This window comes from Podarcis bocagei, assembly GCF_964188305.1.
Source record: "Podarcis bocagei genome assembly, chromosome: 14".
Lineage (NCBI taxonomy): Eukaryota > Metazoa > Chordata > Lepidosauria > Squamata > Lacertidae > Podarcis > Podarcis bocagei.
This window is the reverse complement of record NC_138139.1, coordinates 19431172-19453970: the sequence shown is the minus strand read 5'-3', so window position 1 is coordinate 19453970 and position 22799 is coordinate 19431172. Positions and strand designations below refer to the sequence as shown.

The window sequence follows — 22799 nt, the reverse complement described above, 5'->3', positions numbered from 1 at the left end:
GTGCTGGTGTTTTGAGGGGGGTGGGGGGCAGAAGGGGAACGGATTTGGGAACGATCGAGGGTGCCGGGGGACGAAAGAAATATCTCTCCCCCCCCTTCTGTAAGAGAAAGTTGATCTTCCTTTGCTGCTTTGAATAAGCAAACGAGGCAAAGAAGGAAAGGAAGACGAGCACGTGTAAATTGCAGGTTTGGGGAAGGGAAGTAAGATCGTGGGAACGCGGGGAAGAGAGAAGAAGGCGCTCGGGAGGAAGGAAGAGGGTGTCGGGAGAAGTCCTCCCAGGCCTTCCTTGGTTGCAGCTTTGGATCTTGACAAAGCCGGGTCTGCGTGCGAGTGTGTTTTTGCTCCCACCCGCTGGAAAAAGCTTTAAATAGGTAGGCATCCATGGCTTTGGGAAGTAGCCGGGCTCTTGGGATGTTGCGCACGTGAAGGCGAGGGGAGCCAAAGGAAGCAGGGGTGGGTGGAATTGTTCGAGGCTGCGATCCCCTTACACGCTGCGCGCCGTGCGTGATTATTGGCTCCCGAGTAAAGCTTGCTTGGATTGTACTTGCGCGCGGATGGATCGGGTAGCTGCGTTACGCTGCTGTTGAGGAGCGTGGTGGCGGTGGCGTCTTCCCGCAGTCCCAGATTAAAGGTATCCCCTGATAGCATATGGGTTGTAACCAATGCTAGTCCTGCTGGGTGTGTAGAGCCATTAAAGTGAGTGAGGATGAACTAACTGAGGCCCATTGCTTTCAATGGGTCTACTCTGAGTAAAGCTACGTTAGCTACCACCCTTTGCCAAGTCAAGGCATTCCGAGAGTCTACTGTGCGTCTGTCTGTCTTCGGTTCTTGGGCTGTTGGAACTAAGAGTGTTGCCAGGAGGCCTTGAAGTTCATCGCCAGCATTTAATAACAACACTAACAGAAGAAAGTAATAACTGCACTAACACTAGCGATGATGGTGCTGGTAAATAATAATTATATTAAATAATTATTAAATAATAATTATATTAATAATGCATCTTTTTTGGTGTCTTTGTCCCGAATCCACCACCCGAGGCAGCTGCCTCAATCGGCCCACTGTTGGGGACGGCCTTAAGTTTCAGGCTTGTATTCCACGTTTATGGATTTGTTTCCAAGATGCGCTGTAGAAACGAGGGGACGAGTTGTTGGTTTCTTGGACATTCACATAGTTACTGAGGTGCTTTGAGCTGGTCCTTACCAAACCTTAGAAAGATATCGATCCACTTCTCCCAAATGCTCGCTCTTGTAAAAGACACTTCTGAGACTATTATTTACGCGGAGGGCATTAGAAAGATTCTTCACCCACCAGTTATTTCAAAAGGCTTTGTTCTTTTCGAAGGGCCCGTGGGTTTGTGGTGAGCGTGTGCGATTTGCATGGGATGGTTAATATTGCAAATTCTCTTAACAAACAAAATGGGTTCTGTAGTGTTTCGATGCCCATGGTGCAAAATATTTATATAAGAGTATATATATAAGAGTAACGGATTTCAAGACACGTGTGAAATATCCCAGGCTTACAGTGGATATTTTTTGAGAGAATAATAATGATAACCACAACAACAATTACACTTTTTACATGATGTCTGGCCTTGAAAACACAGTTAGAGAGCATCCCATTTAGAAGCATTGCTTACTGTACATTACCGAAATGAGGACAGCCACTAAGAATGAATCATTTAATTTGCTGTTATTGGAGGCAGAAACCCTAACTAACGTTGAGGGTGGGGGCGGCGGAACTTGGATATATTTTCTATCGCAAGTTACAGCCGCTGCATTGATACCTAGGTAGCAGCGAATGCTTGTGCGTCTGGATTTATTGCCTTTGATTAAATTCATTTTATTAGGTATCATTTCTCCTTCCTTACCTTTCTTTTCTTCCTCTTATTTTTCAGAGTCAATTAAAATAATAATAGTGAATTAGAACGATTTCCACCGATTAGGCCTCAGCCTTGAGCGTGTGCCTGGGGATATAGCATATGATATTTTAAGTTGCGCCCCTCAAAACAGGCCAGGCGTTCAAATCACGGTCCCCTCACTCCCCGACGCTTGTTTGGAAGGCAGTATAAAGAGAAAAACAAACACACTCTGGCCCTCCTCCCTCCCTCAGCTTTCTCCTCCGTTTCTGGAGCGGCCGCGTATACACCGCTCATGATGGGACTCTTAATTACTCGGCAAAGCGAGGTTTCCCAGTTCACCGCCCTTACTTTCCCCCCAACCAGCCCGCTTCTTATTTCTCCAAAAATACCCCCCTCCGAACCCTTCGGGATCTGCGGTGCGAAGTTGGCAAAGAGAGAGGGAAGGGGACCCAGCACAAACCAGGAGATTCACCTGACTGAGTCCACCGAGCAAAGAAGCGTGTGTGTGGTTATTCGAGGTTGGCTAAAAATAACTTTCCCCTAATTAAAGAAGACCTGACGTCAGACATGCTCAGGCGTAAAAAAAGGGGGGAAGGCCTAGAGAGATGATGTGTGTAGTTTTCTTTCTTTCTTTCTTTCTTTCTTTCTTTCTTTCTTTCTTTCTTTCTTTCTTTCTTTCTTTCTTTCTTTCTTGGAGAAGTGGAGAGCAGGAGGGCTTCTTTAATTTTGAATGTCTTGGAAAGCGAGTGCCGTGAGGTTGGGGCTACGATTCTTTCTAGCTGGCTGGTTGGGAGCCTTTTTTAAAATGCTCATCTCAGTAAAACCAGGCACCATTTCTCTCTCTCTCTCTCTCTCTCTCTCTCTCTCTCTCTCTCTCTCTCTCTCTCTCTCTCTGTGTGTGTGTGTGTGTGTGTTATGATTTTGCAACGCTAAAAAAAACTACTCTGGTGTGCGTCTCTCTGTGTGTTGTGCTTTTGGGCGTTGAAGTAACGACACGGTGTGGAACACAGTCAGCCTAGGGGGGTTGTGTAAGCATGCTGGAGGGAGAGGGGTGGAATGGAGAAATATCACTGGGGAAATCTGGCGGCCGCCATGTGAGCGTGGTAGCTGCCGAGCCTGCTCCCCCTGCGAGCCTGCGGCCCCGGCGATTGCGAGCTCGGCCTGCCTTTTCTGCACCAGCGCACCGACAGACAGACAGCCGTGTTACATGGCTCCCTGTTGGGACTTCCACGCGATTTCCTCCCTCCCCTCCCCACGCCTCCCTCTCCCCGCCACCCTTAAATCCCCACATTTAAAGCATTCCTTTGCAGGAGCACGAAGCTGTTAGAAGGGAGCGAAAGCTTTTGCTCCCTAGGCCCATTTCACAGCTATAGGGATGGGGAGCATTTCTCCTGAATGGTACCCCAGTATTGGGAAGATCTGACCTGTCCAGTCTTCCAACACGGACCCGTTCACTTCAGAGCAGCCACACTGGCTGCGGTGGGGCACATTCCCAGAAAGTGGGATTGTAGATTCTTTCCTCTCTCCCCTTCTCTTCGCCCTCATTTTCATCCCTGTATCTCCTCTCCGCCTTCCACCCATTGCTCTCCTCTTGGGCTGGGTGAAGAGACATTCTTCACCTCCCAGAATCGGGCTCAGCTACGCGTCTGAGGTGTAGGAGGGATTTTGAAAGATGCCTTTTGGATTTAGTGGCGCGCTTGAAATCTTCTCCCACCTACTACTCCTAGGTAGGGGATGGCGGTGACATGGCTGCAGCCAGGACACTCTGTCTTTGTACTGAGGCTTGATGGATCCGAATTGGGCCTTGTTAGATTGACACCCTGCAGTCTACCAAAGTCTTAGAGGCCAGGGAAAAGAAAGAAAGTCTACAGCCCTCTTCGGGAAGGTTGGCAACCACCTTAAATGCAACCCTTATAAAACAACCAATAACTGTGACTTGTTATTTCAATTAGAGTCGAATTGCATCTAACTTTGATGATCTGGTGGAAGAGCGAACGAGTCTGAATCGATTTGTTAGAGTGGAATCCTATACATTTCTAATCAGAAGTACAACCCCCAAGTTCAGTGGGGCTTACTCCCAGATAAGTGGGTTTAGGGGTGCAGTTTCAGCCTTTAAGATAGCACCAGACCCTCTGCAACAACAGACTAAGAGCGTTGACACCCCTCTGGAAGTTTTCTTCATCTTTTATAATTTCCGAGGAGGGGAAAATATTTATTTAATAGGGGACTGTTCATTTTCCATCCGTTACAAATAGCTCTAGCCAGAGGCGGATTATACCTAGATTAGAATTTCTTTTTTTAAGGTTGGGGGAGAATTTTTTATTATGTAACCTGATGCACGATTTTGCTATTTGTTTACTGTCCCTTACCAGAAAATTTCCCATTGTATTAGAAAGGAGGGAGCGGAGGGGGCATTAAGGAGATTTTATTTTATTTTGCAAGAGGCGAGCGGGTGAGAGATGGTGAACAGATGATGCAAATATGTGGCGGCAACGAAGGCACGTTAAGGGAAGCTAGCTTCCAGCACCTTGGCCAGTGCCTTCGCCCTCGGATTTAAGCAACGCTTCATTCTTGGGCAGCCGGTGGAGAAGTAGGGAATTGTGTTCCGAGGCAGAGTTAGTCCCCAACCGCATTTTCCCATCCGGAGACCCGAGGGAGGAGACCTCTCACTGGGGTTGCGGGAAGGCTGGCGTGCTCCCAGTTTCCAAAAGCCTCTCGGAGGATCTGTAACGCGAGACAGCACCAGGAGGTTAGGCCTAAGGTTGCTTGCAAGACTATCACGGGCTTGGCCAGAGCTAGCCTACCTGCTGAATGATGGTGGGGGTTTGAAAGGAAAGTGCTGGACAGAAATGGGGCAGGAACGACTGCTTGGCCAGGCTGGCTAGTAGCTTGGCACCAGGCAAAAGCGGATCCGGTCGCCCCTTGCGTTCCTTGGTTCCTTTCCTTCTTCGTGTTCCGTGGATTCGAAACCCCCCTCTGGAAATAGTGGTTTGATCCAGGGATTATTTGATTTATTTAGATTATATTTAAATTCCTTATTTCCTTCCCTTCATCTCTCCCTCCCCTCTTTTTACCCGTCGTTCACCACCTCTCTCTGTCTTATCAATATTCTATCTATCCATCCACACATATCTTCTTTCTTTCTTTATTTCCAACACCCACCCACTCAGCTAACAAATCTGTTTTATCCGGATTCAACGCACATGTAGAACAGCCATTCCCCATAGAGGAGAGATCCTGTGGCATTTAGCATCGATTTGAAACATACCGTTCAACTGCACGGGCAGATGCATAGAATATTGACTAGAGGAGACAAGTCAATGTGACACACACACACATTTAATGGCAACGACAACGTTTTAGATTTAGCTTGCTTGCAGAGGGGTAGCCATGTCTGTCGGTTGCAGCAAAAACAGAGTCTTGTAGTACCTTAAAGGCTAAGACACTCTCACTGTGGCAGAACCTGTCGGTTCTGGATTTAGGTTATCGAATCGTCTGCCTAGCTTGCAAGCTACCTGTGTGATGGAGCGGGGGCGTGGGGCAGAAATCAGCTCGTCCAAGTGGCTTCTGCGTATTTGCGCACAGAGAAATAATGAATGCAAGGATTTTCCTTGCATGTTTTACGGTCATCCTGTTCAGGCGCTGGAGGAAATATCGCGCGCTTGGCCTTGAGATGCCTGCTTCTGTTTTCCACGCAGGAGGAGAAGCAACAACAACAGTGTAGGCAGAAACGAGCGGCGCGTTTCTACAAGGCCAGGTTGGAGGGGGGGGGGGGAGGCCGCCTCGTTTTATTCCGAGAAGGGGAACCGGTGACCTTCCAGATCCTTCCTGGACTACATTTCCCATCATCCCTGACCACTTTCCACACGATGCCTGGCGCAATGCGAGTTGGGGTTCAGTAACACCCGGGTGTGTGTGTGTGTTTCACCAGTTCCCCATCCTTGATTCAATCGCAAACCCTAGAATGAATGTCCGTGGAACCCAGAACATCATTCCGAACGCCTTTTCGCTAGAAATCTTCGGAACTTGATGGGCCTTCCCTTTCCTTCGCTTGCAACCCACACGGAAAATAAAATAAATTAAGAGAGCATCATCCACACGCCCCTCCCCACCATTGCACCGCATATTTCGCTCCTGCAAAGGTGCCGGGCCCTGCGGGCAACAGACGTGGACTCAGGCGGAAAGGTTTTATATTTTCACGGGAACATGTAAGGGGAGGCGCAGAACATTAAGACTCTATACAGAAGTGTGAGCATTTGGGAAATGGCGTTCGAGAAGGTGGAATTTTGGGGATGGGAACTAAGCGGAGGGACCTACTAGCCAGCCACGGATAATCATCCTTTACTAAAGAGAACCACACCTCCTTCTTTTAGGAAAATCTACAATAATTCTCCCTTGACCTGGGGAGAGGATCAGTAATATTTGGATTTTGTTTGAAAACCACAAATTCTCAATGTTCAGTATCTTTCCCCCGCTTTCCCACCAGTCTTCTAGTCCAGGGAAATCTAATTCAAGATTAGTCCTTTAAAACAATCTGTCTTGCAAATACACTGGATTAGGCCGTGGGAGGAGGGGAGGGAGTTGCAGATCTGCTTCTGATCCGAAGTCAGATCCCATTCACTGCTTTCACTCCGGTTTGATCCACACGTTCTCAGTCCCACCCAATCAGATCCTTTCAAACGGCAACACGCGTGTACCATTCGCCCGGTGGGGTGGAGCGGTGCTTTTAAAGCGTGTTTGTTCCGAGTCAAAATTAAAAGAAAACGGAGGGTGGGTGGGAGTGAAGGAGCCTAATTTTCCTCCAAGAAATGGTGGGGGGAATGGAGGCGGAGGGCGTCGTCCCTGAAATCTAATCCCACCGTTCATTCAAAGGTTCTGGAATTAGATCACCGGACCTCGTGGACCTCCTCCGAAATTACGATTTATTGACAAAGTCAGGATTTTCGGTGGATACCTGTTCCGCTGACTTAGTTTCAATCTAAGTGTTTCGGTTTAAGTGACCTACGGAATGGTCTGAGAGCCCCTTAAGGTCCCTTTTCCATTGTACCTGGAAGGTGGTGTGTAAAGATTTTGCCTGGGGGTATTCAGAGAACTCTAGTGTTTCCTTAGAGCTTCAGTCCTAACATTACTTGGAAGTAAGTTTTGATGAAATCAAAGGAACTTACTTCCGAGGCCGTTTATTAAACTAGCCATTAGCCTTGTAGCTAGTTTTTTTTTAATTAAAAAAATCTTTATAGGGGAAAAAAATCACGCGAGAATGTTGATTTAATGTAGATTTAATTTTTGAAGTAGTATAAGCTATTAGATCATATCCATTGGTGCTTTGTGCAGGTCAAGAGCCCGGAGATAAGAAAGACCCCCTTACCCAATATAATCTATCTAATTATTAGATTGCTATATGTGTGTGCGTGCGCGCCTGCATAGCGATAGGAAAACAGGAAAGACAGCCTTTTGAAAATGGTTAAAAGCAGAGATCTATGTCACCCTCCTAAACATTCAAAAAAAGAATCCAAAAAAGCTGGATTGCTTTTGGGAATGCGCGCTAGAATGGAATCCAGTGTGTGGAGAATCTTGTTGATCTCTCTCGCCCTAGTGGCATAAGGGTGAGCCTAGTGCCTGGATATCAGCCGGTTTGGACTTGCAATCCTAAACCCACTCACTTCAGCGCAACCCTAAGCATTTCTATCCAGAGGCAAGTTGATATCCTCAGAAGTAAGTCCTGTGGAATTCAAGCGGGGGTTTTGGTTACAGGAAAATGGGATTAAGGGTCGCAACCTAAGTCTCCGGAAACACAGTGAGATTTACCTCTGGGTAAATAGGCGCAGGATTGTGGAGTCAGTTAGATCCCGCCGCCTTCTGAGATTAGCAGCAATCTAGAATTCCATGCAGGGAATGTGATCTGGAGGTGAAGCTAGAAGTCTTTTTAGGCGTGGATAGCTCAATCGGTAGAGCACGAGATTCTTAATCTTAGAGTCGTGAGTTCGAGCCCCGCGTTGGGCAAAAGATTCCTGCATTGCAGGGGGTTGGACAATATGACCCTCGTGGTCCCTTCCCACTCTATAATTCCAGGATTCTGTGGAAAATGTGTCACATATAACTTGGTGCATTAAGATCAGTAACCTGCTGTGATTTAAACTGCAGTCCTCCGCCTGCACTTACCTGCAAGTAAGTCTCATTGAGCTAAAAAAAGGCCTGCCTTCTGAGTAGACATGTATAGGAGTTCCACTGAAAATGTGCTTGGCGTTGGCCTGCTGGATGTTACCCTTATTTCGGAATAAAGGGTGGATCCGTGGCTGTTGGTTCGCTATTCTAGAATTCCTTAGGTGCTGCTCCCTTGCCCAGGCTTCTAACCTTCCCCTTCATTCTCTGCTCGTTTTCAATCAAACATGCTTCGCGTTGCATTTCCGGATCTGATCTCGGTTTGGGGACCGTTTGGAAACCGATAGGAGGAGAGATTGTGTCTGATGCCGGTTCAGACAGTAATCGCTTCTAATGCCTGTATTGTTTGATCTGTGAGCACGTTGCCTATCGCTCGTTGTCGATCGCTCCAGTGTGTTAAAACGCGTTGAGGAGCGAGGCGTTGGTGCTGAAGGTGAGGCGGGTGTCTTCCACACACAGCAGATCAAAGCAAAGACGCCTTACGAGAAGAAGAAAGGGACAAAACCATTTATTTATTTTAATCATCTCGCCTCCTAATTCTGGGTGGTGCTTATTTGATAGAGTGCTGGAGCCAAGGGCGTGTTGCAATGTGTGTGCATTGTAAGTGAGAGGCTGGAGGCCGTAGAAAAATACGAGATAATTCATATTTCGTAACTGGGGATTTCCCCCCCCCCCAAGGCACTTGTTTTCCATTTTCAATTCTTCTAGGGAAAAATGCATCGTTCAGAGGAGAAAATATACTGAACAATGAGGCTCCCCAAACTCAGCTGCTCAGATATTTTTACCATTCCCGTGCTTGTTTCAAGAGGGAAACTGTCTCTGCTTTAATTTTAATTTATTTATTTATAAATATATATTTTTTAAAAAAAATGTGTTGGGAGACAGGAATCCAGACAACATTAAACACTTTACATTTGGGGGTTTTTCAACAGGAGAGATGTATTGGCTGGGGTTTGGGTATTTTTTTTTACTAAAAGTAAAAATAAAACCCCACAAAACTCGTTGGAACTTAATCTCAAGCATGACTGCTGTCCTACGCGTTCCAGCCTAAGAAGAAGCCACCTCCCCATGCTAATAGCTCAATGTGACGATTTAAACATGTATGGGATAGGGGCCATAATCGGACACGTTTGCTGCAGTCCTTAGCAAGTGTCTAAATCTCTCCCAATGAACTCAAGGGAACTTCATAGGGCTTAACTTTCTCTGGATCGGGCCCTGGGACGTGAGAAGGGCTCCTCTTTCGTGCTCCGGAGTGCAAGAATCCTCTCCATCCCCAATGATTTTAAAATGATCTGATTTCACCCCCCCCAAGAGTCTGCAAAATCCCAGGCCTCCCCCACGCCCCACCTCCCAACAAAGTGGTGTTAGATCGCCCTTAGTCAAGGGACTGACCACTCGTTCAGATCTTAATTTGCGGCATCCAGGGTTTAGACTGGAACAGTGGCGTAGCGTGTGGGGTGCAGGGGGGGCCGGCCGCACCGGGCGCAACATCTGGGGGTTAGGGTTAGGGGGCGCAAATCCACGGGTTAGGGGGCGCAAATTACTTGCCTTGCCCCGGGTGCTGACAACCCACGCTACGCCACTGGACTGGAAGCGCCCATTGAACAAAATCAAGACCCCCCACGCACGCAGTGGGTTTCTTTGAGCCCCCCAGAAAAGAGGAAATGTGCGTTGCAGGAAGCCCGGTTCACTTCAGTGGGGCTGGCTGCCAAGTGAAATGGCACAGGGTTGTGTTGCAGGCCTTAACTCAGGCAGGGAGAGAGGGCTGGGGGTTCGTATGGCAGACTTCAAAGAAATATTGTTGCCTAAAAGGAAAGGGGCGGAACGTGTGTTGGGTGGGGAGGCGTGGGAGGGAAAGAGCAACAGAGGCGGGAAGGAGAGGTGATTTGAATGCGAGGCCGCCCATTGGCTACCAGCCCTGTTGACGTCACTTCCCAAAGAAGGGTGTTTAGCATCAGAAAAGGAGTATAGAACTTGGTCAGTAGAAAGAGGGCGAGACATCAGCCCAATATCTCAGGGTGTGATTTGAATGTAAACCAGCTGCTTCCCCGCAAGGGAAATGCCTCATTTCAGATAGTCAGAACTCAGCAATGGGTGACTTCTGCCAGCCATAACCTGCAGAGCAGGTCCTTCTCCCGCTTTTCCTTCTTAAATGAGTGCAACGCTGCTCTTTTTCTTCTCTCGTCTTCCAAAAAAGTTTCACTTTCTTTTATCTCTTTCTCTCTCCTCCTTTTTTTTTTGCTTTCTCGATGGCAGATCGAAGATCCAAACCTCGCCACTCTTGTTTTTTCTTCTGCTACCCCCGCCAAGTTGAGCCCAGCTTTATGAGGAGAAAGAAAAAAAAAGAGAGAGATAGAGAGAAAAAGTGGAGGGGAGGAGAGCAAGAAGACGCCTCGGAAGAGGGAGGGCTGTTTCTGTCTTTGGTTATCTAGCTGTATGAGTGTTATCAAGCCATCATAAAGCTAGATAACCGAAAGTAGAAATGACTTCCAAAGACTTCTGGGAGCTGGGAGGCGAAGAGGAGCAGCGCGGAAGAAGAAGAAGGAGGCAAAGTCCGGAGAGCTGGAGACAAGGGGAAAGAAAACGAAGCCAAAAGATCAAGATTCTCAGGGAATGAAGTTGTCTGCGGCTGCTGGCGTTTGAGAAATGCTCCCCGCGTTGCTTCAATACAGGTATCCTCCTATATATGATTGCTGCTTTATGTTTCTTTCTAATGTGCTTGTTGTTTTAGGAGTTTTAATGATGATTCACTCTTTTTTCCTGCCCTCAGCAATTGTGTGCGTGCGTGCATGCAAATAGCCAGAAACCAAACCGGAGCAGGCTTGTGAGAACCTGGGGGGCGGGGCGGCAAGTGGGAGGTAGCAGAAAACACAAATGATACAAATAGATGTGTGTATGTGTGCACGCAGATATATATGGCCTGAAATTAATTTGCAAGTCTTGTAGATGCACCCCAAACTATTAGGACAGTGCAAAGTGTGAGGAGGAAGAGGCTGGTGTGTGTGTGTGTGTGTGTGTGTGTGTGTGTGTGAAGCAGCGAGTGTGTCTGAACTCTTTTGCAACAATGCCCCTTGATCAAATTATTCTATGTAGAAAGCCTATTAGCATTTGGAATTTCTCTCAAGCACACTACACGCCCCCCCCCCGCTTTTCCAGGCTCTTCCTTGGTTTGGGTTTGTTACAGGCCTCTCCCCCAAAACTCTGCCCCCTCTGTGAGGTCAAGTTCTTGATAATTTGATCACTTTTCACGGGCTTTGGCAGCTGCTTTTGTGTGGAGTTGGGGGTCTCTGTGCAGAGTGAAGTGGAGCAGAAATGAAGGGAGGGTTTCTTGAATAGAAAGGGGCCTGGTTCCTAGGGCCAGACTTTAACATTGAGACTCTGCCTGCATATAAACTACCTGTTTTAACTGCTGAGACTTTTCTGTCTCTCTCTCTCTCTCTCTCTCTCTCTCTCTCTCTCTCTCTCTCTCCCCGACAACCCCCCCCCCATTCCCACTCTCACCACCACCTCCCCTCCTCCAAGCTGCCTGAATGGTTAACATTCATAAAGGATTCTTTACCTCCACTGCAAACCCCAGAGTTGAAACATAATATGTATTACAATGTCTAGCAAATAAAAAAGCAATTGGGGAAATCTGCATTCCGTTCCCATGGCAACGCAAAGCACAGCGCTAGCTCGGCCTAGTCTCTCACTCCTGGCACATTTTAGCCGCCAATTTGAGGCAAATAAGTGCTTTTTGCCTGATTTGGTTGGAAGCAACTCTCGGTCCCCCCCCCCCCCGCCAACCTTAAACCATGGAAAACAATTCGCAAAAGATCACTATAATTCTTTCAGGAGCTGACTCCCTAGTTGGTGGATGTTGTTGACAGTCATTCCTCCCCACCACCACCACCAACAGAAAAACATCAACAATGTTTAGAAAGGTCCAGGGAATAGAGCTCTCCCCATTTCCTCCCCCCCCCCCACTGAGGGTTTGATACATTGCTTAGTATTACTAATCAATTTAATTAAGTAGGTGTGTTAATTACTCACCTTTCAGTTGAAGGTCTCGGAGCAGGTTACCTAGTTTAAAAGAAAAAAACACAACCCAGTAAAATATAATATGCAAATGGCACAACCTGGCACAATTTGTTTATTTATTGCATCTACCTATCTATCATCTATCAGTCTATGTATCATCTATCTATCTATCTATCTATCTATCCATCATCTATCATCTATCTATCTATCTATCTATCTATCTATCTATCTATCTATCTATCTATCTATCTATCTATATCTCTATCTCCCCTTTCTGCAAAGGCACCCAAGGCAGTTTAACACTTTAAAATACTAAAACAAAATATAAATCTGGACCTGTGACTTGTGGTGTGGAATAGGATGGGGGCACGGTTGTCTCATTGCAGCAGGCCACAATCTAGCCTTTGCCTGCCTCCCTTGCTCTTATCTTCCTTCCCACAGGGCTATTGGTGCTGGTTGGTGTTCCCATCATAACCAGTACAGATAAGCAACAATTTAATTCCTCAGACCTTAACAGCAACAGCTTCTCAATTTGTGGGACGCAAGCCATTGGGGTGGCATAAAGTATGCAGGGGTTCCTTCCTTTCTCCATCACCAGTTATGAACTTGGTTGTGTGTGTGTGTATTTGAGAGAGACAAAGACATGTATCTGGAACAAGGAAGCTTAGGTAGAGGTACTATTTTGCTCTTATAAGACGAGCCAAGTCAGGGCATTCATCCATCCAGCTCATCATGGTCTATGCTAGAAGTAGCCGGCATGGTGCCCTCCACATGTTGGGTTAAACTCCCATCAGTCCCAGCCAGCAATGCCAATGATCAGGGATGATGGCAGTTGCAGTCCAATGACAATGGCCATCACCATGTTGACTGCCCCCGGTCTACCCTGACTGGCAGAAAATCTTCAGGGTTTCAGACTGGGTCTTTTCTTAGGTCTACTTGCAGAGGCTGCCAATTGTGCCCAGGACTGTCTGTGTTGTGCTCTACTGCTGAGCTAAATGTCTTCCCTTGTTGTTTTAGTGTTTCCCTGGTTGCGTAGCTTTTAGGCATAAGCAGAGGTGCTCCTGTTGTACTCTTATAATGACAAAGTGGGGTTTGCTCCTCCAAATCCCCAGTTCTTGCACACATGGAAGCTGAAGTCCTCATGACTATGTGCAAAGATTTTTGCACATCCTCCCAAGTGGGTGTTGAGTTGGGAGGCCCTGAAATGAGTTGAAATTTAGTAAAAGTCAGAGTTTATTCTCTCCGCCCCCCAAAGCACTGCTTTACAACCAGTGCCTCAAAACATGGTTGCACTACCCTTGGGATATGTAAAGATGTAATATGGTTCCACTGAGCATGTACAGAGTGATTCCCCCCTCCCCAAAACCGAATAACCACCAAATCTAACACATCTATGCTTGTGAAGTGCGTTGGAGAGCAGGAACCAAGCTGCCTAGACATGTAAGGCATAGGCTTATAGGAATGTGTGATTATGGAAGAAATTAAACATTCATTTGATCCATCTCATGCAGTATTCAGTTCCTTGCAGAAAGCAGCTTTATGCCATGAGGACATTCACAAGTTAGGCATGAGAGTGATGGTGGAAAGGCCATAGCTTAATGATAGCACACATGTTCCCAGGTTGCCAGCTCAGTTCTTCTGGATCTCCCTAACAGAGTTGTGAAAGTCTCCTAGCTAGAACCCTGGAAAGCTCCTGCAAGTACAGTAGATAACACTGAGATGGATGGACAAATGATTTGACTTTGTATAAGGCAGCTCCCTAAGTCCTCCTCTGCTGTTTATCACCACATTTGTTCTTCAGGGCTGGAACATCATAATAATCAGCCCCTTTACCTAACAGTTGTCAATTGGTCTGTCTGTGATGAAATGGTTTAGTTCTTATTCTTAAAGCCACCCCAATAAGCGAATTACACACCATGCTTGTAAGTGGTCACTTTAGGAATAAATTGGGGGCATGCTGAATTTGACCAGGAAAGTGGAATTGGAGAGGGTCATACCACTGTATAGGGATTTGCTTATCTGTAACTTTTCAATATTCATACCACACTTGCATCTCGAGAGTGTGCATGTTTACTCAGAAGTAATTCTGCCTTGGTTCAGTGCAATTTACTCCCAAATAAGTTTGCCTGATAATACAACCTGTGTCTAATTCTTTGCAGTCGGTGCAAAAAACCCCCTGTGCACTTAGTGATCCCTTTAATGTTTAGGACGGCCTTGCAAAACTGCTTGAATCAAGGTGGTTTTATTGTCTCTATAGAACTCAAAGAGAAACAAAGGCACTACAGTGGTACCTCAGGTTACATACACTTCAGGTTATATACGCTTCAGGTTACAGACTCCGCTAACCCAGAAATAGTGCTTCAGGTTAAGAACTTTGCTTCAGAATGAGAACAGAAATTGTGCTCCAGCAGCGCGGCGGCAGCAGGAGGCCCCATTAACTAAAGCGGTGCTTCAGGTTAAGAACAGTTTCAGGTTAAGAGCAGACCTCTGAAACGAATTAAGTACTTAACCCGAGGTACCACTGTATAAGCATACATACAAAGGTGTGCTAGGTCTAGAATATTGCAGATGTAGACAGTTGTGCACATTGGATACTTTAGTACATTTTGCACATTTTGCTGTGGCTGTAGGTGTTCCCATCTTCTTAAAGAGTCAGGCATTTTCTCTCCATTGCTATGCTGCTGGAGAAGAATCTTGATCGGAGCAAAAAAGTAGATTTTACCAAAAGTAGCCTACCATTTATAGGACATCTGAGTGGGTTTCGCTAATGGTTGCAATCTTGTACTTTTTCCCTGTCAGTATAGAGCCCAAAGTAAATGGAGGGGGAGGAATGGAACTCTGTTCCAGCTTTGTTAAAAGTGCTTAACTTTTAAATGGTCTGAATTACTACTGAGTCGTTCCAGCTGAACTCTGTGGGGCTTGCTTCTGATTATGATTCTTAAGATCATGCTGTACACTCAATTGAACAGAACAGGAACAGAACAGGAAGGAGTTAAACCTTGTTCTTGCCAGTACATCCTATGTGGCTTTTAAAAAAAAAACTTGGAAGCAATAACCACAATGTTCAGTGGTACTTACTCTTAAGTAGAGCTGGGTGAGGAATATTAATATGAATGAACGGATTGGAATGTTAATTATCTCTTGGATTCTGTGCTTCTCTGAATTTTGTGATACATTTCCTGGCTCAAATGTAGCAAAATGTATCAACCCGGGTATTTTGGATAAAATACATGTAGGTATATATTGAAATGCATATTGAAATACCTTTTTAAAACTATTTTTATTGCAGAATTTTTTTACAAAAATGCAAAAGGGGGACAGGGCAAACTTACGAATCAACACACATGAAATTGGCTTGAAACAGACAGCTCCATCCAATCCTACTCTCTGCTAAACATATTTAGGATGCAGTTTGTCTCCCACTGAAACATATGGAACCTAGAAGAATGGAATGGTAGTGCTTCATTTTGGTTGGATTGGGCGTTTTTTAACAGCTTCATTTCTTGTGCAGAAAATATTTTCAGGAAGTATTGTTTTAGAATATTCTGTGCTATTCTTCAAGATCTTGATTGGATTCACATTGGCGATTTTTTTTGAACGAGATTTGGATAGGTACTACCCAACAAGATTAGCTGGAGTGGTTACTTGACTGAATGCATAGAAAGATAGTTCTTGGAATCTATTCTTTGAATGAGTGGCTGCTTTTGGAATTCATGCAACAGAAAGATTGGCCCTAATTTAGTTTAGATCTGATTCGGTAATAGATCTGCTGAATCTGAATGTCAGTGTCACTGTATTTGACTTATAGCATCATGGGTTTTAACGTAAGTAATTTCACTGGAAGTTGGGTGTGCAGGGAGTCTTTTTAAAAAAATATCTGTTTCTTAATTTATGATAACTGTTCATTTTTTAGCTCTTTCTCTGACTATTGTGGACTAGTTATCAGTCAGTAGTGCCTATTGATTTTTGGATGGGTGTATTTACTTCCAGTATTCTGATCTATTAAAAATATACACCTTACCATTTATCAAGCATTTAAGGAGTTGATTGTTTCAAATCACTTTTCTTTGATGCACCAGGCAGTATTTACGTTGATGCATTTTTAAAGACTACTGAGCACCTTCAGGTTCATCACTTGATGCCTGAAAAATTAGGACATGGGTAGGCAAACTAAGGTCTGGGGGCTGGATCTGGCCCAATCACCTTCTAAATCCAGCCCGTGGATGGTCCAGGAATCAAGAGTAGAATGTGCCCTTTTATTTAAAATGCATCTCTGGGTTATTTGTGGGGCATAGGAATTCGTTCATTCCCCCCCAAAAGAAATATAGTCCAGCCCCCCACAAGATCTGAGGGACGGTGGACCGGCCCCCTGCTGAAAAAGTTTGCTGACCCCTGGATTAGGAGATGACTGGAACATGTAGCTGTCGCTAAGTGGTAGAGCTACATCTCCTTTGCATGTAGAAGATCTCAGGTTCAATCCCTCGCATCTCTAGGTGGGGCTTGGAATGTCCCCTGTCTGAAACCCTGGAGAGCTGCAATAAAGAGGTAGATGGGCCAATGGCCTGATTAGAAAACAGCTTCCTTTGTAATGCTTTCCAATGGGTCTGGTTGACATTCAACTGCTAGCCACCCAGAGCCAAGCATTCAACTTGCCTGTGTGAGTTAGTCCCTTGTGGATAAAGTTGATACTGAAGAAGGGAGATGTGGCCTATGTTTGGCAGGTGCTCAAAATCCATCTGCTTGGTTTCAAATATTTGTTCTTGATGTGGGACAACCTGAGGCCAAAATCTTTGCATACTCTGAAGAACATCTAGGGAAGGACTGTAGATCAGCGGTGGAGCATCTGCTGTGTCTGCAGGACACCCCAGATTTGATCCTTGGCATCTCCAAATGGGGCTGGGAATGTCCGCTGTCTGAAATCCAGGAGGGCCTTTGCTCTGTCAGTGTAGATAGTATAGAAAGACATTATTGACCAATGGCCCAACCTGATGTTTAAGGCAGTCTCCTATTTACCTTGCAAGTTGTTTTGCAGGTGAAAAGTCACACCAAGCTAAGAGGCCAGTATCCAAATAAAGGCCTTTTGTTCATTTTTAGAGCACATCCATTTATATGATGCTTTTGTATTTGGACCCAACCTTTTTTTCTATGATGGAACTCAAGCTGGTATGAATGGGGCTCCTGGGCAGTCTCTCCTCCAAGTACAGCCCAGACCCAGACCTGCTTAGCTTTCAGCAATGTTATTGCCTCTTAAGACCATGTACTGGGACTTACCTGTCTTTCAAAGAGGTAAGGAGAAGACTAAGGCAATTCACAACTGAAAGAGGGGAATAAGAAGAGCAAATGGTTTCATTTAGCTCTTTAACCAACATGTTCCCAAAAGAGAAAGATGGAAGAAGCCAAAGGAGCGGGGAGTGGTCTTGCATTCGAATCCTGCTTATGGGTTTCTCACAGGAAGGAGTGCTTTCCCCAGTACCAACCAACCTAGGCTTTTAATATCCTCAAAGGAGGCCCGGTTAGTAGTGCCCCTAGTGAGTATGGCCTGGAGGACCACTATATGAAGTAGAGCCTTTTTAGTGGTGGCACCGCAGTTCTGGAACACCTTCCTTGTTTAATCAGGCTGTCCCACAGATTATTTTAGGTTAGGTAACACCTTAAGGCCTAATATGTTCCATCAGGCCTTTGGGACATAACGGGAGTAGAATTGTTAGCTACTCTGGGATTTTATGAGTGCAAAGGTTGGGGCATAAGAAATAAGATAATAATCATCTTAATTGCCCACCAAGAGCATGTTCCACAATCTGGTGCAGCAATAAAACTGCTAGTGTGTTTGCAAAGCTAAGCAGGGTCTGGTATGGTTTCAAATTGGTTGGGGTACTGCGTGTTGAGATTCCTGCATTGCAGGGGGTTGGACTAGATGACCCTTGGCGTCCCTTCCAACTCTGCAGTTCTGTGATATACTAGGATATAAATTAATTTTATCCCCTTGAGTCCATGAAGTCATGGCTGCAATCTTAGGCATCCTTACTTGGGAATAAGTCTAATTTTTAACCTAGTGGGATGCACTTCTGAATATACATGCACAGAAGTGCTTTGCAAATCTGCTTAAATAATTTGTCTGCCTGGGGTTGAGGATCAGGCCATAGGTTTGCAGCTGGCTATAGACAAGTGAGTGTAAGGAGCCAGCCACAAAAATAACATGCAAAATGTGTGGGAAGGTGGAGCTTCGGGTCTGGAGGCTGAATATGGCCCTTCAGATCTCTCCATCTGGCCCTTGGGACTCTCTCCGGGGTGCCCCCCTCCCCATTCACACCCTCTTTGGGCCTACTGCATATTCTTCTTGAGTGCTTTTGCAAGGCTGGAATGAACTGCTTCTCTAGATGGAAATAATAATAATAATAATAATAATAATAATAATAATAATAATAATAATACCCGCCCATCTGGCTGGGTTTCCAGAGTAAGATGTGTTTAGACACTGGACAAAGGCAAAATTTACAGTCATTGCTCTGTCCACTTTTGTTTCTGGCCCTGTGCTTCACAGCTATGTGGCCCCTGGAATTCTGTCCTTAATGGAATGTGGCCCTCAGGATGAAAACAGTTAATAATTCCTGAATTTGAGAATGTTACTGTGTTAAATCGTAGACTCACCAACACAAAGGAAAAACTTGTAAGGAGTTTATTTTTGTTTGTTCTAATGAGAAGTCAATATATGTACGCTTTTTTTTTTTAAAGACTGGAAAAAATTAGCAATGGTGCTAATTCCACAGGAAGCCTCCCAGGAAAAAGGGCTCTGTGAGTTTGAATGCTTGAAAGCATAAAGGCCTGGAATTAGACTATCATTTAAGGAAGCGTTACTAATCCAAAATTACAGCAGCAATTCTGTGATTTGTCGGGGTCCCACATGCATTGCCGGAATGAAAAGGTGTGGATTTTCCAGAAATGGAGCTCAGCTGTAGCACATAGTCTTGGGAAGATGAGAATGAATTATTTCTTTCCTCACGCTGTAGGGAGATGAGAGCGAAGGTGCCATTTACGCAACCAGTTTTTGTTCTTTCCAAACCATGTGGAATAGCATTCTGGACACAGCCCCGGAGTGTGATGCAAAGGCCAACGAAAAGCCATTGGGAGGGATCACTTTCTGTGTAATAATGTTATGCAGTGAGGGTCTTAGTTTTTAAAAATCTGTATATAAATAAAATGTCCGTAGAGTCCTTGTGTACGTGTTGCACAGCACCCAATCGACTTCCTATTCTTAAGCCCCACTAAAAAAGTGTTTGGATTTGATATCCCGCTTTATCACTACGTGAAGGAGTCTCAAAGCAGCTAACATACTCCTTTCCCTTCCTTGCCCACAACAAACACTCTGTGAGGTGAGTGGGGCTGAGAGACTTCAGAGAAGTGTGACTGGCCCAAGGTCACCCAGCAGCTGCATGTGGAGGAGCGGAGACGCGAACCCGGTTCCCCAGATTACGAGTCTATCGCTCTTAACCACTACACCACACTGGCCCCACAGCGGCATGGCTTTCAGAGCTGCAACTTGAGCTGCCCTGAATATTCTTGCACTTTCAAATTGTCCTACACCAGAGGTGGGGAACGTTTTCCTGGCCCTGAGGGTCTTTTTCTAGTGGTGCTAGGGGCCAGAGGCGAAAGTGGGAGGAGCTACATGTGCGATTTCCCCTTTTGTACAGTAGTCCAGTTTCTACATATACTGCTGTCTCCATTCAGACAAGCAAGAGGCATGGTCAGAGTCCAAGGACACTTTCCAGGCATTTGAAAATGGGGCCAGTGGGGAGAGTCTCAAGGGCCATACAGAGAGGCATCTGGCCCCTGGGTCACCCATGGCCTCGAAATGAGCATATTTGATGTGACCAAATAAAATACTCGTGTGCATGGCATCTTTCCCACTTCATAGAATTGTGGAGCTGGAAGGAAGTGCCATCTAGTCCAACCCTCTACAATACAGGAATTTCGATTGAAGCATCCCAGACAGATGGCCACCCTACCTCTGTTTAAAAGCTTCTGATGAAGAAGAGCCCACCATAGAGCAGTGGAACATTTCTTAGCTTCCTTACTTGCCACAAGGTGCCATAGGAAGGCACTGGACATGGTAAAAGATTCATCGCATCCTGGTCACTGTCTCTTCGAGCTCTTGCCGTCGGGACGGAGATACAGGACGATGAAGACAAGAACGAGCTGTCTTAAGAACAGCTTCTTCTCCAGAGCGATCTCGGCCCTGAATGGGAAACCCGGACTTTGAAAGTCATCTAATCTCCCCTGCTGTATTATACTGTATTGTTTAATTAGTGTTTTTATGGAGCAGTCAAGTAATTTCGTTGTCCCCGGTGGGGGCAATGACAATAAAGATATTATTATTATTATTATTATTATTATTATTATTATTATTATTATTATTATTACTTCATCTTGCCTTCCCTTTAGATTATACAACCTTTCCCTCCCACTTTTCCCTTTCTGTCTTCAGCCCCCCTTGCCCCCTTGCCTTTTGAGGTCATTTTGTCTATAAGTGCCTGTGACATTGCTTTGCCCACGTAGCGTTGTGTCTCCGTCGACAAGACCATGTTTGTTTGTGTGTTACATTTACAGTGGTACCTCAGGTTAAGAACTTAATTCGTTCTGGAGGTCCGTTCTTAACCTGATACTGTTCTTAACCTGAAGTACCACTATAGCTAATGGGGCCTCCCGCTGCTGCCACGCCATGGCTGCAAGATTTCTGTTCTCATCCTGAAGCAAAGTTCTTAACCTGAGGTACTATTTCTGGGCTAGCGGAGTCTGTAACCTGAAGTGCCTGTAACCTGAGGTACCACTGTAGATCTCGCGTTTCCTCCAAGGTGCTTGAGGTTCTCCTTGCAGGAACCTAGGAAGCTGCCTTGTGCCAAAAGACCATTGGTCCATCTACCTCAGTGGATGGGCAGCAGCTCTCTCAGATTATGATCTCCCCCACCTCTATCTGGAGATGCTCAGGATTGAACCTAGAACGTTCTGCATTCAAGGCAGATGTTTTGCCGCTGAGCTGAAGCACTGGAAAGGATATGAGAACAGCTGGTGTGGATGCCGAATTTCATTGCATGTGAACTGCGTGCTTATCATGGGCCACTAACAAGTGTGGCAGCTGGGCGTATTTGACTAGAGAGACGGTTTGTGTGTGTCAGGGGGGGCAGCATGCACAAACGTGATATCATCACTTGGCAGCAACTGTTATGTTAGGCTGTAGCAAAAGAGAGAAGAGAAGGCATGCCGGCCCAGTCCATCAACACAGCTAAGATCAGGAACTTTTGCCTCTCCCTTTCATTGAAAATTTTCACCACAACTTGGCTTTAGGAAAACTAAAAACTAAAAACTTGTACCTGAAGCTGCTCATTTTTCTCCCTCCCAAACCATTTTCCTTTTCTGTTGTGGCCTTGTACCTGGGTTTCTTATTTCTCCCTCCCTCCCACACCATTTTTTCTTTTGTCTCATGAACTCTTACTTGAAGACCTGCAGCAAAATGTTTAAATTTTCCCCACTGAATAATATTGTGTTAGAGGCGATACAATTTGAAAACACAGTTGCGGGTGTTAGATCTGCACATGCAGAACATCACTTGGTGGTACATGTAGTTGCGAGCTTTTGACTTGTTGGCAAGGGACCACATTTTAATCTGTGGGGTTGTAAGATCAGGCCACATTTGGTTCTGTGGTGTTACTTGAGGGGAAGAAAAGGAAAACATGAATGGTGCTTTTCTTTCTAACAGTGCATGGTAATTTCTTTTGTTTTTTCAGTGTGTCAAAAGTGAATGTTTGAGATTTGCAAATTTAACCAAGGTCAAATTTATTTGGTTGTAGCCAGCTGAATGGCAGATGTCTGGTCAACTCCAATGAAATTTATATAGCACTTACCGAGTGTTCAAAGCACCTCACCTGAGTTTCATAATCTTTGCAACATCTCTGCAAAGTTGATCAGATCACCTGTTTTGTTAGCTCAGAGCATTCATTTACTGCTTTCTGAGCAAACAAGCTGCCAACATGGTTTTTGAAGTGCATGTATGTGTGGTATATATCATTATAACATATTATGCATGCATGCACAAAATATTTAAGTGCATAAATAATTATATATTTCATCAGTAAATTGTATTGAGTGCCCAAAAATTGTATTATTTGTAATGTGTCAGTATTGCCACCAAAACTGCCCTCACTGCAGTAGAGGGGTAAGGCTAAGAAATAGGAACTTTTAAAAGACCAACCTTGTACATTTTGTAGCAGAGGTGAGACTAAAAAACTGTGGATTTTCTGGTGTACTGTTCATCTCATAGCTATTTTGTAGTATGTTAGGAGAAATTCACATACCAAATGCAGATGATTTTTTATGAAGATTCTTTTTAAAAATAATAATAATGGCAATTTGCTGCAAAATGTGGAGAACTGAATTTAAGATTGGGAAAGATATAAAGAAATTGAGAAAATAAAAATGGACAGATATTTCCAACCATAAGTGGGGCTTGAGTTGGTTGTTTTCTCTCTGCCTAACCTACCTCAGAGGGTTGTTATGGAGGTGAAATAGAGAAGGACTATATATTTGCTCTTTAAGCAAAGGTGAAATAAGAAGGTTGTGTTGTTACACTACACTCATTTTTTTAAAAAAAATCAGTTGGCTGTAGGGATGGACAAATCTGTCAGTTATGTGAGTTTCTCATTTTTCCAGTCTTTAAGTCCCGTTCACTCTTATTTCCTCAGCAGTTTTTTTTAAGTCTGCATGAAAATTT

The 22799-nt window shown here is 45.1% G+C and overlaps 1 long non-coding RNA gene across 2 annotated transcripts in view; it reads left to right on the top strand.

The window, feature by feature from the left end:
- LOC308573898 overlaps positions 1-22799 on the top strand; it is a 98783-nt gene that overhangs the window by 5580 nt on the left and 70404 nt on the right. For both annotated transcript variants that reach the window (XR_014002177.1, XR_014002178.1), the window contains exon 2: positions 10274-10689. This is a non-coding gene — a long non-coding RNA (uncharacterized lncRNA). The remainder of the gene's footprint in view (positions 1-10273; positions 10690-22799) is intronic.